Source organism: Tamandua tetradactyla, chromosome 19 (genome assembly GCF_023851605.1).
Source record: "Tamandua tetradactyla isolate mTamTet1 chromosome 19, mTamTet1.pri, whole genome shotgun sequence".
Lineage (NCBI taxonomy): Eukaryota > Metazoa > Chordata > Mammalia > Pilosa > Myrmecophagidae > Tamandua > Tamandua tetradactyla.
In genome coordinates, this window is record NC_135345.1 from 13891345 (window position 1) to 13913327 (window position 21983).

The following is a 21983-nucleotide window of genomic DNA, read 5'->3' on the forward strand; positions in this document are numbered from 1 at the left end:
TGAAGCCGACAATTATGATGGAGGGTCTGGACGGACTCCACAGGAGAGGCTCACCAACCAAAACAGGAAGAGCCTGTCTCTTCTGAATCCTCCTTAAAAGGCTTCCAGTGATCAGATACAGCATTACTTATTGCAAAAGACACTCCCCTTTTGCTGATTACAAATGGAATCAGCTGTGGATGTAGCCAACATGATCATGATTTAATTCTATGAAATGTTCTCATTGCAACAGACAGGCCAGCACTTGCCCAATCAGACAAGCAGGTACCGCCACTTGACCAAGTTGACACACGAACCCAACCATGACATACATATATTGTCAATTGACTTTTGAGAAAAATACCAAATGGGTGGGCATGGAAATTTTTTCAGTACATGGGAGGTGTGTGTGAGGGCATACCTTACATAGAGATAAAACCTAAGAAATGTTAGCTCTCTTCATTTTCCCTGCCATGTGCTGTTGGGGTGATAATATCAGTTCCACTCACCTTGTAGGATTGGTGCATGTTGATGAGAATACACATACTGCTTTGTTATTGGTCAAAAAAGTGAAAGTGTTTTAATCCTCTTGATAAACTATGAAGCACATACATATGTGAAGCATTTGTAGGAACATACATTTAATCAATATTGGGGAAAATCTAACTTACATGGAGCAGGCATGATATAATTAAGCAAAAATATCCTGAACTACAGGTGTTGTGGGCCAGTGAGGAAGAGGAGATGGTTTGTTTATAGAATGAATGCTGGAAATGTCATAGTAAAATATTGTATTTTATAATATAATATAATAAATATATAATATAATAAAATTATATATTATATATTTTTTAATTTAGGAAAGAAGTTTTAGGGAAAGGTACTGATCCACTTTGAGCTGAGAATGCAAAAAAGAAACAAGTCTACATATCAAAATGGTTTGGAAGTGTCCTTCTTATGTCAAGTATACAGAGAAAGCTAAGTGCTTCAGCACTCACTGAAGGGAACATAGAGGCACAGGAGAGCCTGTGGATCAAAGAGATGGCTAGAGAGACAATCATTTTGACTTGACAGTGTACCAAAGGGGATGTTAGAAAAACAAAAAGTCTCCCCTAGAAATAAATATTTAGAGCATATATTATAGCAGGGGGATAAGCATGCTGAAATAATTGGAAGTTTCATGCCACTAGGGTAAAAAGACAACATGGAGAACTACAAGCCAATTTAAAAAAAAATAGGATTTGTAATCTCCATTACAATATCTGAAACATCTCTATTTTCAAACTTTTATTTAACCTGAATGTTGTGCATGTACTACAGTGTCTATGTGCTTAGATCCTGCGTTAGTAAAACAAATTATGTTATAGGATTGTTTTAGTTCATCCAGATTTAACAGCCTCTATAGCACCTCCTCTTCCCTCTGATCATTCTCAAGAAAGAATGATCTTGACCCATCTTCTTTGTGAAGACTCAATCCAACCTCTAAAGGACCCTTGATATTTGGAGGAATGCTTTTTTTTTAGCCTATTTTGTGTGTGTGTGTGGTTTTTGTTTTTATTTTTGTTTTTTTTTTAAAGCTCTTTGCTTAGCATGGAAAGATATGTACAGCCTGTGGAGTGATGATCAGGAAAGAGGAAATTTTATAACCTCCCTTTCAGAGCTATTAATGGCCTATGTAGCCATGTATTTAAAGTTTCCCTTTTAAAAGAGATCTGCCAGATGTTTCACATGACCCTAGAAAAAGAGGAAGCCCACAATAAGCCAGATGCCAACCCCATCTAATTTGCTGAGACATAAATCAATTCCTTATGGATATTAGACAAGAGAGTAAAGAGTGCTTTTATAGACTGTAGAACTGTAGTAGTTGGGGAAATAAGTTGAAATGGACTGAGAATTATTGGCAGAGCTGGGAGACTTGGAAGTGAAATATGAGTTCCTTGAAATCTCTGTTAGAGATTTCTCTTTAGTCTTCCTTAAAGTGTTCTATGGTTCACTGGAAATCAAACTCCTATTTTTACTATGACTATTAATACTGCTTTTTTGATTGTGGTTTTTTTCAGCTTATTGATAAACAACAGTATCAGTTGTATATATGGGAAAACTGAAGGTTTCAGGCACAATTGGAATTCTTTTTTCTTTGGCTAATAACAATGACACTTGTTCATCAAAAGGGTATGGCATTATGGGCAAGTATTATATATATCAGTGAGGTGGATAATTCTCTGGGGTAAAACACCTTGGTTACTGTAGATAAATAGATAGGCCTAAAGTATTTCACTTGAGATAACTTCAATAACTTCACCCACGACCTTTTCAGTTTCTCTCACACTGACTTGGTTTCTGTCTATTCTTAAATCTAATCCATTCCTGTGGTTGTGAACCCTACTGTACAGTGGACTTTTGATGAGGTCACTTTGGTTAAGATGTGGCCTAGTGCAATCAGGATGGGCCTTAATCCTGTCACTGAAGTCCTTTATAAGTAAACTGAATTCAGACAAAAAGCCACAGAGAGAGCAGCCAGAAGCTGAATATCAACAGAACACAGAAAAGAAGAGAAAGACCAGTAGACAGAGCCATTTGCCTTGCCATGTGACAAGTTGAGGACCAAGTATCACCACCAACCTTCCCCAAAATGCTGTAGTCTTCAGGAAGAAATCATTGCCTTGATGATATATTGATTTGGACTTTTTCAGCCTCAAACTTGAAGCAAATAATTACCATTGTTTGACTAAACCATTTGAAAAGTGTAGGAAACTAAAACACGGTGGTTTAAGGGTTATCATTGTAGCTGAACTGTAGGTAAAATCAAACAAAAGCCAAGTCAACATTTAGGAGCTATAATATGAGACACAAAGAATCCAGTGCAGATGTTATCAGTGATAGAGTCATAAATGAGAACTAAGTTTCAGAATTGACAACAGCACAGAAGAGAAATCAAGAAAGACGTCCAGAAAAGACAGTCAACTCATCTTTCACACTGAAGGAGGAGATAGGAAGTGACCTAACTTAATTTCAGAAAAGAGCATCTTATTGGCAAGAAATTATTTTATTTTTAATTGCCAAACTCACAGATTCTTAGACAAACAGTAGGCTATCTTCCAAAGGTGCTATCTGGTGCTAACTCTAGTCTATTATAGCACTTACTTTTGGAGCACTCCCCTCCCCTCCAGAAGATGCTTCTCTGAATCACAACTCAACCTCCAACATCTTGTTTTAGCTAGTTATTTTACAAAGCTAGCAGGCAGCACTGAATGATCGTTAATTTATTGACTAATATAATTGCAATTATATCTAAAAATGGTCTAACAGTTCACATGACATCATATTTTCTGGAGGCTTCTAGCACAGAGGTTTAAAAACAACTGCACACACACATGGTTTTAGAAACACAACAATTTCCTTGTCTTTACTCACCTGAGGAATTGTTGGTAATTCAGCTATCTTTGCCTTCACAACTGCTGCCAAGTGCCTTCAAGATTCCTGAGGTCTATTCCATGCCAATTCTGTGCTTCACTATTGTAGGAGACATTCAACAATTTCTTTCTCTTGGTCCAGATTCGTGGGGCGCTTACCTCTCACACTTAAGTATAGTTTGCACTACTTAAGACTAACAGAGATATTAGTGCAATTGGCCTTTTATGTTTACCACTTCATTTTCACATACCAAAAGTCCCTGGAATGTGAGAATGGTGGAGGAGGGGGGCGATGGGAGTGAGCAGGGGTGGACGGAGTCATGGGAGTCCCCATCCTTCTTTGTTCCAATTCACCATCCTTATTGACCTCACTTCTACTTCCTCTCTGTCCTTATACTCCATCTTTGCAATTCTCTTCCCTTAAATCCATGAAGCTCTCAGATCCCTCCTCTATGCAGACTCCTAGTAGGACTCACCATTGGCCCTCCATCAAGCCCAGAGATGCCTGAGTCTTAGTATAAATTGATTTTTATGGCAAGGCACTGTAGAACACCATGGCAAATAGAAGCATTGCTGCTCTCAAGTGTTGGGAGAAGCCGTGTGGATTGAACACTCTTTAAGGTTCGGGAAGGCTGAAGCACCAAGATTATTACTTACAAAATGCCTCCTGCAGTCTTTAAAGTGCAGCCTCTTTATGCATAGAGAGAGCAGCAGCAGACTCCCTTGAGTCCATCTGGAACACAGGTGTCTTTTTCTAAGCTCTGTTTTCTACCCCATAAAACCATTTTAAAGGGAAGCCTTTAAAGGGAAGCCTTTAAAATCTCCCTCAACTCTGCCATGACATCTACCTCTGGAAACTATCAAGAAATATCAAGCATCATCTTATATGTTCCATGAAGACATATTCCTCTTCGTTCTGTTGTTGAATTTTCAATTATCAATTATTTATTTATTCATTTTTAAATGGGCTTAGATTCACCACTGTGAGTAGTATTGCTCAGACAAAATGCCTACCTTTCCCTCAGTAACATTTTTCCATTCCCCCTGAATAATTAGATCACAATCTAACAACTTTAGGTTTATCAAAAATTTCCTCTTATGTGCCCCTGCTGTGGGATTGGGAAACTCCTTTCTCAATCAATAGGAGACAGAGTAATTTGATGATATGTCTGGAATCCAAAAAAAAGAAACTGGGTCATGCATTTACCCTCCTTGGCTGTGTGACATTGTACAAGTTATTTAACATCTCCAAGCTCGGTATATTCAACTGCATTCTGTGTTGAATAGTTATCATGAATAACTGTCCAGGAAACTGAGATTCTTATTACAATTCTTGATGTATAAGAAGCCTTTAATAAATCCTGCCTATTATTATTATTATGTGTATTCATTAACCTGACTGGATGGGCTAAGGCGAACCACAGTGGTTTAGATATACCTCTACCAAAAACTCTACTCCAGGTATGAAAGTCTTTGCCCTTTGTGCTGATTGCAGCTATTCTAACACAGCAAAGACATTCAGCTGGAAGCAGAGGAAATAAACTCAAATGTGGAAGCTGCAATAGTTGTTTTTGCAGTGGAAGGTTAAATACTAATCCATCTCCTACCTTATCTCCTTATTGTTTCCCAACAAAGAGGGAATAATGGAAAAGACATTAAAAAACCAAACTCCTACTATCACACTCACACAAATGTACATTCAGAATGAAAGTACCACAAAAATATTTGTCCCACTGGTATAGTTCACCCTAAGGTTACATTCCCTGAAACCAGGGATGAAATTAGAAATAAAATGGACACGACCCCTAATCATTCAGATTGCCCTTTGTGTAATGCAACAAAGAAAATAGGTATTTTAATTATTGCTCTGCTACTTTCTCTGTCCCTCACTTTTTTCTGGCTCTTTGAATCATTTCTTAAATACAAATTATTTATTGTGACACTAGTCACAGTTTATTATACTTTGGACTAGCTCATGAATATTTTCACAAATATACTCAAATACCTCACAAAGAGAAGTCATGCAAATGCAAAGTTGTATGGAGGGCTTTTGTAGGTCATAGTACTGCTCAGTGAGTACAGAGAAGGACAATGTGCTATAGGCTCTGACTGCAGGTTCTGTCCTTTGAAACTGTAAAAGCAAAGTGTGAATTTTAGAAAATGGTTATAAATCTTTCTAAGGCACTTTGGGTGAACCATGGGGGAAAAGCTTACTTGTTTGTTATGTGAAGATCAATTGTGTCTTTATCTCTATACAAAACATATAAATGAGTGGTTAGTAGAATAGACTAGAATTGTAACATTTTGCACTCTCAATATCACCCCCCCTTATACATCAGGTTTATGTTGTAAAGAAGAAAAGAAAAAAAGCATGTGATCAATTGACTATAATTATAACTAAGAAATTTCACATATATGCTGAAGTGTGGGCCATAGGAAATGAAAATGAAAATACTTATATTAGATAATTAATGCTGAATTTAAAATATCCCTATATTTCCCATACTGTATCAGATTCTCCCTCTGGAATTCACCCACCAAAAGGTCTCAGACTTTACCAGGTAAATGACAGAACTGAGTCAAATAAATGATGAGTTAAGCCAAATGTTCAGCTGTGGAAACAAAGCTAGATGCGGTTCTGGGAAATCTGAAAATGAATCCCACCACTAGTTGGGGACTGACACAAATATAAGTATGATGCATTGAGATTCTGCCATCCACATATGCTGTCAGATCTCAAAATTCGTTAATATGGATATATCAGGGTCTTCATTTTTCCATAAGGAAAGAGAAGCTTAGAAAAGTTAAACAGCTTGTCCAAGGTCACACAAATAATAAAAGTCCAAAGTTGAATTCGAACTTAGGTCTCTTAGGAGAGAGCAACCTCCAAGCTCACTCAGGTACTGACAAAATTTAGCTCCTTGTGCCTGCAGAACGGAGGTTCCCAGCTCCTTGCTGGCGGTTGGCTGCAGGCAGTCCCAGAACTTACAGCTCGTAGAAGACACTCAGCTCTTAAGAAGCCCACACACAGTTCCTAGAGGCTACTTGTAGTTTCCTTCCACATAAGCCCCCTCAACATGGAGGCTTACTTCAAAAAGCTACCAAGGAGAGTGTCTAAATGAATCTGATAAAAGATTCATTTAGAATAAATAATAAGTAATATTAACATGGGAATGACACCCCATTACCTTTGCAATATTTTGTTGATTAAAAACAATTCACAGGTTCCACACACACTCAAGAGGAGGGGATTATATAAAGACATGGACATCAGAAGGCAGGGGTTACTAGGATCTGTCTGCCATAGCCACAAAGCTATTGCAGGACAAATGTAGAGAATTTGATTCCAGAGACTGTGCATAAACCCTTCTCCATTGGGTTTGGCAGCACAACTATCATCAGCGACTCAGTGAGGATGTTTCATGGAGTAATGTGTAGAACCCAATTGCCAGGGCAATAACCTTGTTTCAATGAGTCCCAGATCTATACTTCCTTTGTTCCTTCCTTTCTTTATATTCTTTCCATTTTTATTTCTCCTCCTCCTCCCATTTGTTTTTCTTCTTCTTCCTTCTCCTCCTCCTCCTTCTTCCCTCTCTGAAACTATCAATTGCTGATATTATCATCAATCATTTATTCAAAGAACACATATTTGCACTAGGTACTAAAATCCAGGTGTTCAGGACACAGTTTTCAATTACACACATATGCTGAGTTCCCAAAGCTTGCTCTCTGCCTGACACTGAGACAACCTTTCTATTCTAAAAGTTATTCTGACTGACCCTTAGTAAAGTTGTGACAAGAGCACAGATCTTTTCCCTTGTCACTGACCCTTCTGTTATGGGTCCTTCCTGGGGGGAAGTGGGATATAATTAGAAGTCCACAGGGACTACTGAGTCAGGCTAACCTAGATTTGAAACTGGCTGGCAACCAGGACCCAAATACCTTGTTGATGAACATCTTAACTTTTCAGAACATGCAGAGAATCAAAAGAGACAAAATATATAAAACACGAACTTCATGGCCTGCTAGTTCCTAATAATGTATTTGATTACTTCTGCCCCACATAATGTACTTACAGAATGGTCTTTAAAAGTTAAAATATTTATTTCACCCATGTACATTCAACAAAAATAAAAAGAAACTAATAAACTTAATTAGTTCAATGTATTTTTCTCTGTTCATTCCACGGGGTCATCTTATAAATATAATTAATAAAGACCACTAAACAAAACATTAGTTGCATTTATTAAATTTCTAAAGGAAGAAAAGAATGAATGAATAACAAAATTCATAAACAAAAGACTAACTAAGTGAATGAATTAATAGATGAAAGGATCACCTACCTACTAAGATGAGCTAGTGTTAACCAAATCTAATACTCATTTTTATAAGGACATAAGTTTGTTAATATTTCTCCACTCTGACCTCTTCCATTTAAATTATCCATGGCAAAATTCAAAGGCTGGCATGGGAATCCTTACTGAAACAACAATGGCGAGAGTTCTGTGGGGTAGTGACAGGGTTCAGAAATTGCCCTGGTCCGGCAGAGGCAGTTGGAGCTGAGGAAGAAAGACCCTGGGTTTCAGACCATCTCCAGCTAAGACACCCTTTGCTAAAGGAGAATGGACCCTTGAACAGCAAAGGTGGATGACCAGATGCTTGCCAACCAGGAGAGGCAGGGGTGCTAGAGTTCAGTGGGGTGAGAGCGCAAGAATATTTTATGCATAGAACTGCCTCCTGCTGAGTGATCACCGTGAACCAGGGATATTGTATATACAACCTCGGCAGCTCCACAGGTCAACCACACAGTAGCATATGTATCACCCTTCACATGAGATTCCTGAGCTGCTGTATATCGAGATTCAGAAGTTTTTAGCTCTAAAAAGACAACACAGAGCATATGACACCTACCATATACCATCCCTAGCATGAACACATTAAAATGTCTAATTTCTAAAATTGTGACTATTAAGACATTGTGATAAATGATGACTTACTTGCATGCCAATTCAGGATGGGTTTTGTAACCAAAGGAGTTTTGGCTCCAAACAGATGGAGAAAATCTTTTCAGATTTCAGAATTGTGGAACGGGTATTTTTATTGCCATTCTACAGATAGAGAAATTGAGACCCAGAGAGGTGAAATAATTTGCAGAGAGTTACAGAGTTCAGAAGCATTGCAGCCAGGATTTTAAAATAGGGCACAGTCTGGAAGCCTGGAAGTAGCAGCTCAGGCCTTGCTGGTCTCAGCTTAGCATGGGCTTAGCTAGTCTGTGCCTTTAGAACTTGTCCTTTTCCCTCAATTTATACTGGGATTGTGGAGGGTGGCTGGCAAGAAGGTGTTGTTCACACACAGGGCCTCTCAGGAAACTCAGGTTTGCCCAATTTTGGAGGCTTCCAGGATATTAAAATGTGAAGAAATAGCAATACCGTATGATGAAAAAATCAGATATATTTTTACTGAATTTTTCACTTTTAACACACACTCATAAAATGTAGTGACTTCCAAGGGTGCACGGGTGGTTCAGTGGTAGAATGCTCGCCTTACATTCCGGAGACCCGAGTTTGATTTCCAGACCATACATTCCCCCCCGCCTCCAAAAAAAATGGTGACTTTCATTTGGAGATATTTTCTTTAATAAAAAATTAAAACCTTCTAGTATTGTGCACTAGTCAAATGGTCCTCCTGGCCCCATGTGTAATAATCTCAGCCCTCACATAAATGGCTCATGGCTGAGCATTAACAGCACTTCATTTTCCAGAGGAACATGCCAAAGGAACTCATCACATCTTAACCAAAGGATCAAGAGGATCACTGATTGAAAAAGTGATGTGTAATTGTAAAACATGACAGCCACATACACAATCACTGTTATTAAGAAACAACTCTAACCTTTGCATCTACCAATTTCACCTCAAAAACCTCCAAATTAGAACTTCTTTGACTTCTTAGAGGCCATGTGCCGTGTTAGGCTGTATCTAGGAATAACTCATACTCTCAATTCAGCAATGTTCTCTATCCACATATTTGAGTTTGTAGAAAGTCCCTGGTACAGGATTTATTAAATTTTTGTTTAATAAAAAAATGCAAATTCTCTTTAATAGGGTGCAAAGACATGTCGCCAACAAGCCCTTCTTTCTCTATACCACCAAATTCCTAGTATTTTCATATTCTTTATTTCAACTTTGATAGCCACTCATGCAGGGACATTTATTGAGCGGAACATTACAACTGTTGACTCTAAACTTCTTGAAATTCATTTGCTCAACAAGTAATGAGCACCTACTGTATTTCTGCCACTGTGACAAGCACTGAGAAAACTGCAGCTAACAAGACAAACTCCTGACATTGTGGAGATTTCAGTCTGGTGAAAGAGGCAGATAATGAACAAGAAATCACTAAATAAGTATTTAGTTTACAGTTGTATAAGGGCTGTGAAAAAAATATGAGGGTCTTTTGAGTCACATAAATAGAAGGCCAAAACCAAAGCTGTGTCGGGGAAGGATTTGAGCTAAGACCCAATAAGTGATAAGAGTTGGCTGATGATAGGGGAGGGAGTATCCCAGGCAGAGGTAACAGCACCTAAGTCCTTAAAACAGGGAGAAGCATGGAATATGCTGACCCTTGTCAGGTCTTACAATCTATCATTCACCAAAATAATTGTTCTTACATTCTTTACCCAAATATCTATTAAACCAAGCCCAGCAAAATGTTTAAACAATTGCTACTGAAATGTAGAATGCAGAATAAAACGTGGAGGAGATCTTGCAGAATCGCCTGAAGAGTTTTGTAAAAGTCCCCTAGAAATTCAAATAATCACCTTTCGCAGATAGACTGGATTTGGTGAGGTTGGCCTAGAGACAGAAGGTATGTGTCATTATAAGGGAGCCCAGGAATAACACAAGAAAGCTTCTCAAGCAATTAGGAAACCCCTATGAGTGAGAATCAGTGCTAAATTGTTTCACTGTAGACACAGGTCAATTTAAATTTAAATCCCAACTTGATACATAACAGCTGGGTGATCTTAGCAAAGTTACTTAACATATTTTGAACTCCAGTTTTCTAATCTGTGAATAAAATTATAAAAGCATCCTCACAGGTTGTAGTAAGAACTAAAAAAATATATAATTCAGGAAAAATTTTCAGCACAGTGTCAAATATTACCATTAATCTTTTATTTTATCCATTTTATTTTTTTAAGATAATTTGGTTAACATAGTGGTCGATGGAGTTAATTTGGGATATAGGAAAAATAGCTAAGGTTATCCTATGACGTGGTATAATATATGCCCTTCTCTTATGATACTTCTTGCATCGTAGATTTACCACAAGTCTTTCCCCTAATATTGAGTTAAAATACACTGAGAACAGACACCAGGATATTTTGTATCCACCTGCATATACGGTTTAAAAGATGAAAATAATTAAAAATGAATGAAGCAGGTCCAGCAATTAAAGAAATTCACACTCCTCAGTGTGGGGAGGCTTAAAGATCCAACAGTTAGAGAGCAGGCTGAAGACAAACACTGCCTGCAAACAGCCTTGTGAACAAAACAAAGGTTTAAGAGCTTGATTCTATTTGAGATGGTGAGTCATTGAAGGTTTTAAAAATGACATGGCCAAACTTAATTTTGACAAGATGGCTCTGAGTGCACTAGAGGGAAATAGATCGGCAGGAGGGAGTCTTGTTAGGTGAGCGTGCCAACAATGCAGAAGAGAGATGAGTCTGAATGTTGAGACTGAACCAGGGCAGAGGCAGACAAGAAGTAGATGAGGGGCAGATTAGAGAGCCATCTAGAAGGCATTATGTTGTAGGTTGAACTCACAGAGAGATGAATAATCTCAGGCATGACGAAGGAACTCAATTTAGGAAGTATGAGAAACACTGTCAGATGTTTTCTAATCTATGAAATGAGAAAAAATACACTGTATTTGTAAGTCTTTTGGGAGAATCATTTAAAATACCATTTATGATAGTAGTCTTTAAATATGTCACTGTTTATCTATAGATATTCATAAAATAATAGTTCTTTACATATTTTATTTTATTTGATATTCAGAGTAGCTCTATGAGATACATTTTAGTATTAATTCCACTCTTCTCACAGGTAAAAAAAATCATATTACTGAATTACACAAAATGGGCTGTCTAATGACCAAGAAAAAAAATCTTCCACTTCTGGAAAATAATTTTAGACAGCAGAAGGTAGGAACAGCACTAACGTAATAGCCCAAGCTATTTGGGCCTTTCTAAGTTTTGGTGCATCATTATAAGTCAACATGGCTGGGTAAATAGTCATTTGGCTCTGCCCCACCCCACCCCTCATCCACACCTTTCTGTGCAACTTGCTACCCTACATGGGGTTGAATATGTGAAAAAGTGGGTGGATGGCCAAATGGTGGATGAACAGATAGATCCATTTCGGCACTTCACTTTTAAGGCAATTGAACCCCCTTCATGATAGCCCATAAATAGAAGCCAAAATAACCAACACAACCACATATGTCTGCAGACACCCATGAGTGTCTAGACACATTTCCTGTGAGGTATCATCATCTGTGCTGCATTCAGTCTTCTTGGAATTGGGGTTTCATTCAGCCTCTGGCTTTTAAATGTGACTCCTCTTGCTTAGTCCATTTTGGAACATCTATGTTTTTCACTCAAAACTTTGGGGCAAACCCCAATCTATGGGCCAGTACCCAACCCTGTCTAACCAATTTTCTGGGAGCTGGTCCTTCAGACTGGATAGATGGATGGATTGATGGGTGGACATATTAGCAACCAACTGTAATACTTGCTGATTAGGGGTGACTATTTATTCCAGAAATGAATCCTCTATTTGTCAACACTGCTATTTTTCCACTTTCTATAGTTTGTCCTGGTAGGGTAGATTTTTTTAGCAAATTTACTCTAATCAACTTTCTTGTTTATTTTCAGGCATTGTCACATCCATGCCCAGAGCTAAAATTCTATGTTTCACTAGGGTAACTGGGAGTTAAGCAATTAGAGTTCAGTAATTAACGACACAGGCATCAAGTCACGAGATTTCCCAATCTCTATAGAATCGCCTGTTGGCATGATTTTGACTTTCAAAGCTTTCTTGACTATAGCTGGTTCCATACTTTGGGATATCCCTGCCCTCAGAGTTAGCTAATAGGGCTTTTCTCTCAGCTACAGCAGATTCTGTCCTCTTTTACTTGGATTCAAAGTATCTTTTCTTTTAAGGCTTGGTTTGGTTTCACACACCCATCATATTGGGCCTTTGTTCTTTCCTTATTTATTCTTTAAAAGACTATCCAGATATTCTAGTCTTTACAGGCCAGGAAGGACCTAAGCCATGCTAAGGTGGGGAAGACCTGGGTGTGAAATAATGAGATTTGTGCTTGGAAAATACTATCCTGGCTACAAGTGGATGTGGGTGGACAAGTGTGAAGAAAATGGCTCCAGTCCAAGGTAATAATGGTAGCTTGCGGAAACATGGAGATGGAGAGAAATAGACTCAGTCAAGAAAAATGTAGGGGTAAATTCCTTCTTTAATCTCCACCTCAAGGAAAACTTTTGTTTTTAATAAGTGAGCAAGTCAACAGTCGTAAATAAAGCCATCACAAGAGGAATTTATATTGCAAGTGGTGCAGTGTGTACTCATACTTTCAACATAGAAAAAATTGCTACAGAGGAGTACCCACACTAGGGTGAAATGAACATTGATTGACAGTATGCACAAGATGCAGGACATGACTCAGAGAAGAGGTAGATAATCCTGATGAAAGAGAAGAGGAATAAGGGGGTCACAAGTTCCACATTATTTAAGATGGAGCAGTGGTCCCCACATAAATCTAAACATGACTCTACCAGGAAAAATTGGGGTAGGTAGGCTGAACAACTCAGGGGAAATGTAAGCAGTTCTGAAACATTTGCCATTGGGCATGTTTTGAAGAGCTGTATGGAATAACTGGACTTCCCAGAGCAGAGACGCATGAGGCAGGAATGAGGAGACAAGAGGAGAGAGAGACCCAAACCTGAGAAGGTATTAGTGTCTTGGTTAAGAGAAGATGGCACTTAGTGCTTTCTTTGTAGCCTGGGTAAAATGTTGGGGAAAAGGAAAGTACATGAAACACGGAATATTAGGCAGAATAAATGAAAAGTTATCAGGAAATGTAGAGAGAAACAGTTCTGTGGGTCATACCACAATGGAGTCCTGTGCATACCTTTTATGCCATATGCCTTGGAACTGGAGGTAATAAAAGAATTCACTGAGAGCCCAATAAATAGCCATGTCAAGGACTGGCTTTTCCATTCGACTGTGAAATGAACATGATTTTGATTTCAAAGGGGCAGAAAATATGAAGGTATATCTTGCCTCTGGCTCCAAAATTAGGGAAGACATGAGGCTGCAGAGGGACTTCTTCAATAATTACGTGTCAAGAACCTGGAGAAAGCAGAAGCAAAGAGTTATAACTTTTGATGACATTAAAAAGTCACTATAATTTCCAGGTAGATTAAGTTGACATGTGACCATAGAGTTGGGGCTGAATTGTGTCAGCTTATAGCAGAATTGAGCACTTATGGTTGCATCCAGATAATCTTCACCGATCCTCCAATTAGATTCCCCCCTTACTTCCCTCTCTTCAAGACTGAGGTCAGGTTATCCTCTTCAAAATCCCCTTTGGATAACATCTATCTCTCAGGATATTTCATTACTATTATTTATTCATATGCAGTAATAAGTAGCATATTAAGAGACCATTTAATGATGACCACCCAAATGCCACAAAGTATACCTAGTATTTTACATACTTGTCTCATTTAATTCTTGAAACAAAACTTTGAATAGGGGAATCGCATTTTCTTATTGCCTACCTATGGAATCTAGTGTCTGAGAGAGGTACTAAAAGAATTAGAAAGCAAGCTCTCTAATTCTGGAATCCATGCTCTTTTTCCTATATGCCACATTATTTTAGAATTATTCATTTTAATAACTTAGTCACTTATTGGAGAGTTACTTCAAAGAGGTACAACAAACTTTGGTAGCTAGAAGGTATGATATATCCTGGTTTGAGTATTTCCTAAGCAAATATTGTGACTTAAAAGAAAATATTTGAGCTCAAAGGATATTGTACTTAATATAAGACACAAGTCTTATATTAATGAATAAGTATACACACACAGACACCTATGGAAGATCTTTTAATATAACATAGTTTACTCAATTATAGAATATATTAAGGAACTCAAAAATATTTAAGTACTTACTGATATGAACTCATGAATAATTTTTACTCTTCTATTATTGTGCCAAAATTAGAATTTATTACTCAAATATATTTTCTTAAAATGACAAAAATTGCATATAAAATTTGTATTTATAAGGAAATCTACAGGTAAGTGTATGGCACATTACTTAGGACTAAGCAATTGCTGGCCTAGCAATTGCAGAAACCCAAAGAGAATTGTGGTGTTTTTGAAAGAATGATTCAAAGTCACTTGCTTAATTGTGCTAGGAAAAACTATAAATAATCTAAATGCCCATCAACAATATTATAGATAAGAAGAAAAATTATATTCTCACAATGGAATATTATGCAGCAAGGGCAAGGAAACTGCCCAACAGAAGTAATTCAACATGAATAATACAGATAATGCTCACAGACATAAAGCATGCTGAAAGAAGTTGGACACAGAACAGGCAAAACTGATCAACAATGATAAAAGCCAGGACAATATTTACTAGCGTGGGTGGTGGGGGTCAGAAAAGATGTCTGCTCTTGTTTAGTATTCTTGATTTGAACAGAGAATATACAGGTATGTTAAGTTTGTAGAAATCCACTGAGCTGTACACTTTCAGTTGGTGATTTTTACTCTGTTGCTTAAACTTAATTTCTGTAGTAAACTTAATTTCTAAATTAGAAAATGTATACTACGATAACACATTTTTCTCAGTTTTTTTGGCTAAACTGAATTTCTATTTCGGCCTACTTGCCTGGAACATAGGTGGCTTACAGGAAGTAACCTTCAATTCACGAAATTTATGAGATTTCACAAAGTTTTGAACAGTCCAGTTACAACCCACAACATTTTTTCTAGGACTTTTAAGTTGGGCTGCTCTTCTATCCCTAACCTGCCATTCAGAGTGCATGGATCCCACCATCATCTCACTACTTCTTAGAGAAAATTACCACTCAACTATCAAAAGGCCATGTTTTTAGGAATATATAATCATTCAAAACCCCTAGATGCTTCTGATGTTTTTGCCAGGACTGAGAAGAGGGAGATAATGAGATGTAATACAGGGCAAAAATGTCTCAGCCAACTCCACTGGCAGCTCTGGCATTGGAATATCTCTTCAGAATTTTTCTGAAATAGGATCGGGGGCTGAACATTTATAGCCCAGCAATGGGCCAGTCGTTGGATGATCTTGTGTGATTTGTCTTACTTCACCTGAGAGCCACCTCTGGGTGGAAACTCAAAAGCGAACACTCCCAGCACCTTAAAAGAATAAGCATTTCAAAGGGGACAGGAGATCTGGATGGAGTAGCATATCCTCCTCTTCAGTTTTATGCCAGTTATAGCAAAGTGGGAGTGGAATCCAGATGCATGGCTCTGCCATAATTATGCATCAGCTCAGCTGATGAGATACTTCTAGCTTGGAGGGCAATGCCACAGGGCTGGCTTGAATAGCCCCAGAAAAATGGGAAGTGTGGCTTTAGAACTGCTTCCTGATATGTGATTGAAGGAGCTAAAGGAGGCTTTCTTTACACATCTCCTTGGTCTTTACTCAGCAGTCACAATGTGAAACACTGAGTTGTTTGTATTATGAGACTAAGTTCAGTGAGCCGCAGGATGAAATGTGGCTTGAGGGAAAGGCTTAGTTCCTTACAGTCATTCAAGGACCCGAGCTCCTTCTACCATGTGCCTTTGTCGTCTTCAAGATCCTTAGTGTTTTCTCTCTTCCTCCAGTGAAAGGGGACAGGACCAGGACTAGACATGACTCCTATCACTTTTGCTTACATTTTGTTGACCAGGAATCAGTTTTCTTGGCTCACCTGAGATAAGTTAAGAGAGTTTGGAAAATACATTCCAGCTGTTTTCGAAGGAAGGAAAGGATAAGAGGAACACTGATGCAAACTAACTGTCTCTGAAATGCAGTAGAAAGACTATAGGTTTTCAGAATTGGGTTCAAATTCCAGTTCTGTCATTACTAGTTGTGCATCATGGGGCCAACTGTCTAATTTTTCTGAGCTTCACTTTTCTCATATATTAAATGGTTACTCAATGGCTTGATGGAAGAATTAAATGAGGTGAATTAAAGTTCACAAGAAGTATTGATATATAACATTTTCCTTTCTAGCTCTATATATGTATTGTTTTTCTAGTATTCAGAACTGTCCTATAAAGCATGGAAGTCAGCTGCCTAAGTGAGCATTAGTTGCTGTGGAGAAGATTCCTGAATTAAGCAGTGGCTGGGCTGCATTGACCTCTAAAGTCCTTGAACACTGTAGGAACCTTTGAAATATTCATCAAACACACACCCGTTTGAGTCAGAGCCAGACTGGGCATTGACACTTCTACCAAACTCTGGTAGGTGCTCAGTGACCATAGCTTTTCTTTTCTCCTGGAACTAAGTCTTCTCAGCAGATTATCGACATCTTTAAAGCTTTCTGACTTGACTTTTCATTTCTCCTCTTTGCAGAACTGTGCTTGTCTTGGGCCTTTTCTGCTCGACATTTAACTGAGAAGAATTTCAATTCTTTGCAGTCAATCCCACAGTGCTTTTCCAATTTCTCTTTGTTTTCTTTGGGATTTTCAGGAAACCTTATGTGCCCCACATAATTCGGTTGTGTTCCAGAGGAGTCTGGTGCCTCAAAGTCAGAGATGATTTAAAAAAAAAATATTTCAACACCTGCATAATAGAAACTGCATTGGATTGGGAATCAAGAGGCCAGCACTCCCCTCCTGGCCCTGCCACTAATTAACTTTGTCACCTTCAGAAATTAATGTCTGCTGGTCTGGGTCTTAGCTTCTCAACTGAATAAGGAGGATGAGCTAGGTCAGCGGTTTGTAAGCTCTGTACCATGGAATCCTGGGTTTTTGGAGGTGTCTCCAGGGCTGTGATGGGTGATGATGAAGGCTTTGTCCTCTTTAAGCAGAGCAACTCTGATTTCCATATATTTATTTGTAGTTCTGGCAAAGTCTTATCTACAAAAAGATTTTACTAATAAAAATCATTTGAGGACGGGCCACGGTGGCTCAGCATGCAGAGTTCTCGTCTGTCGTGCCAGAGACCCGGGTTCGATTCCTGAAGCCTGCCCCTGCAAAAAATCATTTGAAAACAGCTAAATCCTGTTGATCTCTAGGGGTCAATCCTGCTTCTGTTGCTTCTGCTTTCTTTGGCACTGTGATTTAATCAATAAAAAATGTGGAACTAACAAAGTTCTCAATATTAGAAGAATTCAAGTTAAATCAGTTGTACCATAAAAAGGCACTGACGCCAGTTAAAACCTATACTCTACCTTTAACTACCCTCCAGTAAAATATTTAAATTCTTTGGCCTTAATTTACTCATTGTAAAACGGCAAAGAAAACACTTGCCTTCCAGGTTGGGAGAATTAAAGACTATGAACTTGGTTCTGCACCTAGCAGAAATGGCAAGCGCCCCCATGCCTGCGCCTGGGTCCCGCGCCTGGGTGCCCACGCCTGGGTGTCGGTGCCTGGGTGCTTTCCCCGAGGCACATGCGCAAGATGGTTCACATTAGCGCCAGCTCTTCTCCATTAGCGCCAGCTCTTCGCCATTGGCGCCAGCGGTTTGCATATGCAACTTGTGGATCCAGGATCCTTCCGCGACCAAGCTACACTCAGCTGCTGTCAATGAGATGGAGCTGATACGTGGGATAAAGCACATCTGAGCACACGCGTGTCTCTATGTTTTCCCATCTTCCTCAATGCTTTTTTTATGACGATTAAAGGGAGACAGCATTCATTCAACAAATGTCATTGGATGTCTGTTATGCATGGGGCTCTGTGCTGGGTGCAGGGAATATAAAATGGGATATGACAGGTGTGGTTGTAAAGGGGGTGCTAACAGACTACCATTGTATGAATGAATCTAGAAAGAGGTTGCTACACTGTAAATAAACGCACACAAATTTCATTTAAATCATATATGCGCATGGACAGAGTTGGATGTGAATGATATTCACTGAAGCATTTGAAAGATAGCGCAGCTCTGAAAAGAATTCCAATTTATAACAGCTCTCTAAAGTCATATATGGATCTCTTTTATCTTTAACCACTTTCTCTCCATCTTCAGCCACAGCTACTGGCTGAGAATAGGGACTAGTAAACGTTTGTGGAATCAACATGTAAATCAATGTAATGTGTTATATATAACCCATAAGAATAATATGACCCATGTATATGATGGGAAAGAAGGGAAACTATAAACTGAATTGATAGCAGATTGTCTCCAGGGTACATGAATATATTAATGCAAAAAGTAATTTTTAAATATCAAAAAACAAACAAAATATTTTTAAAATATACTTACAATGATAAAAGGCAGTCCTTGTAGTAGTAGGACTACTACAGTGAAGTCCCCATTGCCTGGCTGACTGTCAGCCAGGGTCTGCTCTCAACTTCCAGAGGACTCTTGCGCTCTTAGCCACATGACCCCCTCCATCGCCAAGGCAGCAAGGTTGCATTGAAGTCTTCACCTGATTCAAAGCTCTCTCAGTTGTCCTCTGTAATCAACTGGAGAAAATTCTGCTATTAGTGTGAATGGATTAGGGCCACCTAAATAATCCCCCTTTTGCCATATAATGCAACATGGGAGGAACACCAGGGGAGTGAGTTCATGGGAACTATCTTAAAATTCTGTCTACCACAGTGAGTGTAAATTTGAGGAGCTTGGGCAAGTTTGATACCCATGCCATACCATCTAAATCAAGATTTAGGCCATTTACATCGGAAACTTATCCTGTACCATTCCACTCAAGTCCCAATCCCTAAAGGCAAACGCCGTTCTAATATTTATCACCATAGATTAGTTTTGCATTCATGTAAATTGAATCATACAGTATATACTCCTTTGGGCCTGGCTTCTTTTGCTTAGCATTAATGCTTTTGCAATGCATCCATGATATTATGTGCGTAAGTAGTTTCTCTTTATTGAGGAATAGTGTTACTTTGTATGATTATACCATAGTTTGTTGATCCATCGAAGTGTTGATAGACATTTTAGTTGGGGCTATTATGGTTAAAGCTGTTATAAACATTCTTGTAATGTTTTCACATAGACATATACTTTCATTTTGGGGGGATAAATATCAAGGAGTGGAAATTAGTGGGTCTTTGGATAGATGTGTTTTCAACTGCCAAACAGTGTTCCAAATTAGTTGTAGCATTTTACACTCCCTGGGTAGTGTATGAGTTTCCAGCTGCTACACATCCTCACCAACTTTTTTTGACAGTTATCCTAATTTAAGTTATCTTACACTGGTGTTTCTTTGTGGTTATAATTTGTGGTTCTCTAATAACTAATAATGCTGAGCAACATTTAAATGTGTTCATTGGTAATTTGTATGCCCTCTTCTGTGAGGCATCTGTCCAACTCATTTGCCCATTTTTAATTAGAAAATATCTTGTTTTGCTTTGTAGAAATCTGTTGCATATTCCAGATAAAAGTTTTCAGCAGATCATATTCTATCTATCTATCTATCTATCTATCTATCTATCTATCTATCTATCCATCTTCATCTATATGATTATCTAAAAATGAATACTCAAGAAAGGAAAAGGTAAAGAAAAAGAGGAAGTAGATAAAGGAAAAAGCTCTGGAAAAGGATAATAACTCTGACTCTATTTGCATATCTGTCTCTTTACAATCCCACAGATAACAGAACTGCTTCTATATATTGAGCAACTCTAGCACGTGTGCTATAGAAAGTTGTTTCTTATCAGGTAAGAGTGAGGGCTTCTTGGGAGCAGGCATCAAATGCCTTATATTATCCATTTCTCTACCACATAATCTGGCATAGTACCTGGCACATAAAAGATAGCCAAACATATTTGTTGAGAGAATGAGATAGCAAATTAATTGACTGATTATATAATTTAATCATCACAAAGGAAAGAATCAATCCCTGGGATTTGGAAAAAAAATAAAACCACTGACAATAAGAGGAACATATATAGTATATGTGGATGGTGTGTACCTTCATCCAAGAGAGGGATAGGCACAATATGGAAACTAGATAAACGGGATGGAACATCTATCTCCAGCTCCTAGATGTCCATTAATCTCTTTTCACTCTAATGTTTCTAGACATAATCAGTCTCTCTCTCTTGTGTGCCATGACTCTTCCTGCTCTCCTAGATCAATCCTATCAGCATTCACATGGGTTTTATTTTTTTCTCCATTCACAAGCCCTCTGTAACCCCACATTCTCCTCCAGCCTTCTCATTAAAAGCCTTTTTGAAAAAATTGCTTACACTTGCTGTCTGCTCTTTCCAAACTGCCACTTGCTCTTCCCACCTTCTCCATCTGGTTAGTGCCAACCACCACTCTGTGCATATTACTCTTGCAAAGGTCTCCAGAATGCAAAATCAACAGGCAGTTCCCTGTTCGCACCTTACTTGGTGTTCCTACAGAACTCAATAAGATTGAGAGACCAGAATAGCAGAGTGGTTTATGTGAAGGCCTTGAGGCCACACGGGCTGGATTGTAATCCCCATGCCTCCATCTATTTGGACATCATCCTCAGGCCTTCATAACTCCTTTGCTATCCTTGAAAGTGACAGTTCTTTCCCATTTTGGGCCTGTGCACTTGCTCTTTCCAATTGAAGTACTCATTTTCCAACCCTTCCCCATTCTTCAGGTCTCAACTCAGACTTTTTCCCTTCTGCTTCCCTTTTGACCTTGCTAAATGAATGTCCTCCTCCTTGTAGTTGCCCATACCTGGCCCTGAAGAAGCCCAGTTGGATGTTCTGTGTCCGTTGCATGCTTGTGGTCAATTGTGTGACCTCTCTGTGCTGCATTTTCCTCCTCTCAACTGTGGGTGATAACAAGGCACATCTCACTGGACTGTCATGAGCATCCAATGAGTTAACACAGGTACTCATTAGGACAGTGCCTGGAATATAGTGTGCTATTATTTTCAGAAAGATCCACAAACACTCCTCCATTTGCAGATAAGTCTAAAAACTTTCAGGTGAGTCAGTCTGCCCACTTTCATCTTCTGGAAAAAGATACCAAATTATTGAAACAGACTCACCATACCTACTGGGAAAATGAAATTATTCATTTTTAAGACAGTTATGCTAGAGGCAGGATAGCAGTGAATAGGTCTCCATAGAAAATGGGAATGAGCCTTCCTCATGTCTTTTAATAGAAATGTTATTTAACTTTTATGTGAGTGCCACAGAGAAAACAGCCCCATTTCTGCTTGGTGTGTTTACGAACAAAATAAAACAAGACAAGGATGCAGTGGGCCATGTGATAAACCTCCCCAGAAGACATAGCAATTGAAGAATCAAAATTAACTGGCTGTGCTTATTTACTTTTAACTTCTATCTGGATTTAGCTTTCATTTCTG

At 38.5% G+C, this 21983-nt stretch overlaps 1 long non-coding RNA gene across 13 annotated transcripts in view; it reads right to left on the reverse strand.

The window, feature by feature from the left end:
- LOC143663041 (uncharacterized) overlaps window positions 1–21983 on the reverse strand; it is a 286695-nt gene that overhangs the window by 45758 nt on the left and 218954 nt on the right. For 8 of the 13 annotated variants that reach the window (XR_013165731.1, XR_013165734.1, XR_013165730.1 and 5 more), the window contains 2 exons: window positions 21347–21440; window positions 18938–19140 (listed from right to left, as the gene is read on the reverse strand). This is a non-coding gene — a long non-coding RNA (uncharacterized LOC143663041). Of the gene's footprint in view, window positions 1–12917; window positions 13823–18937; window positions 19141–21346; window positions 21441–21983 lie in introns of those variants that run through there. The other 5 variants (XR_013165728.1, XR_013165733.1, XR_013165732.1 and 2 more) reach the window with 2 other exon arrangements.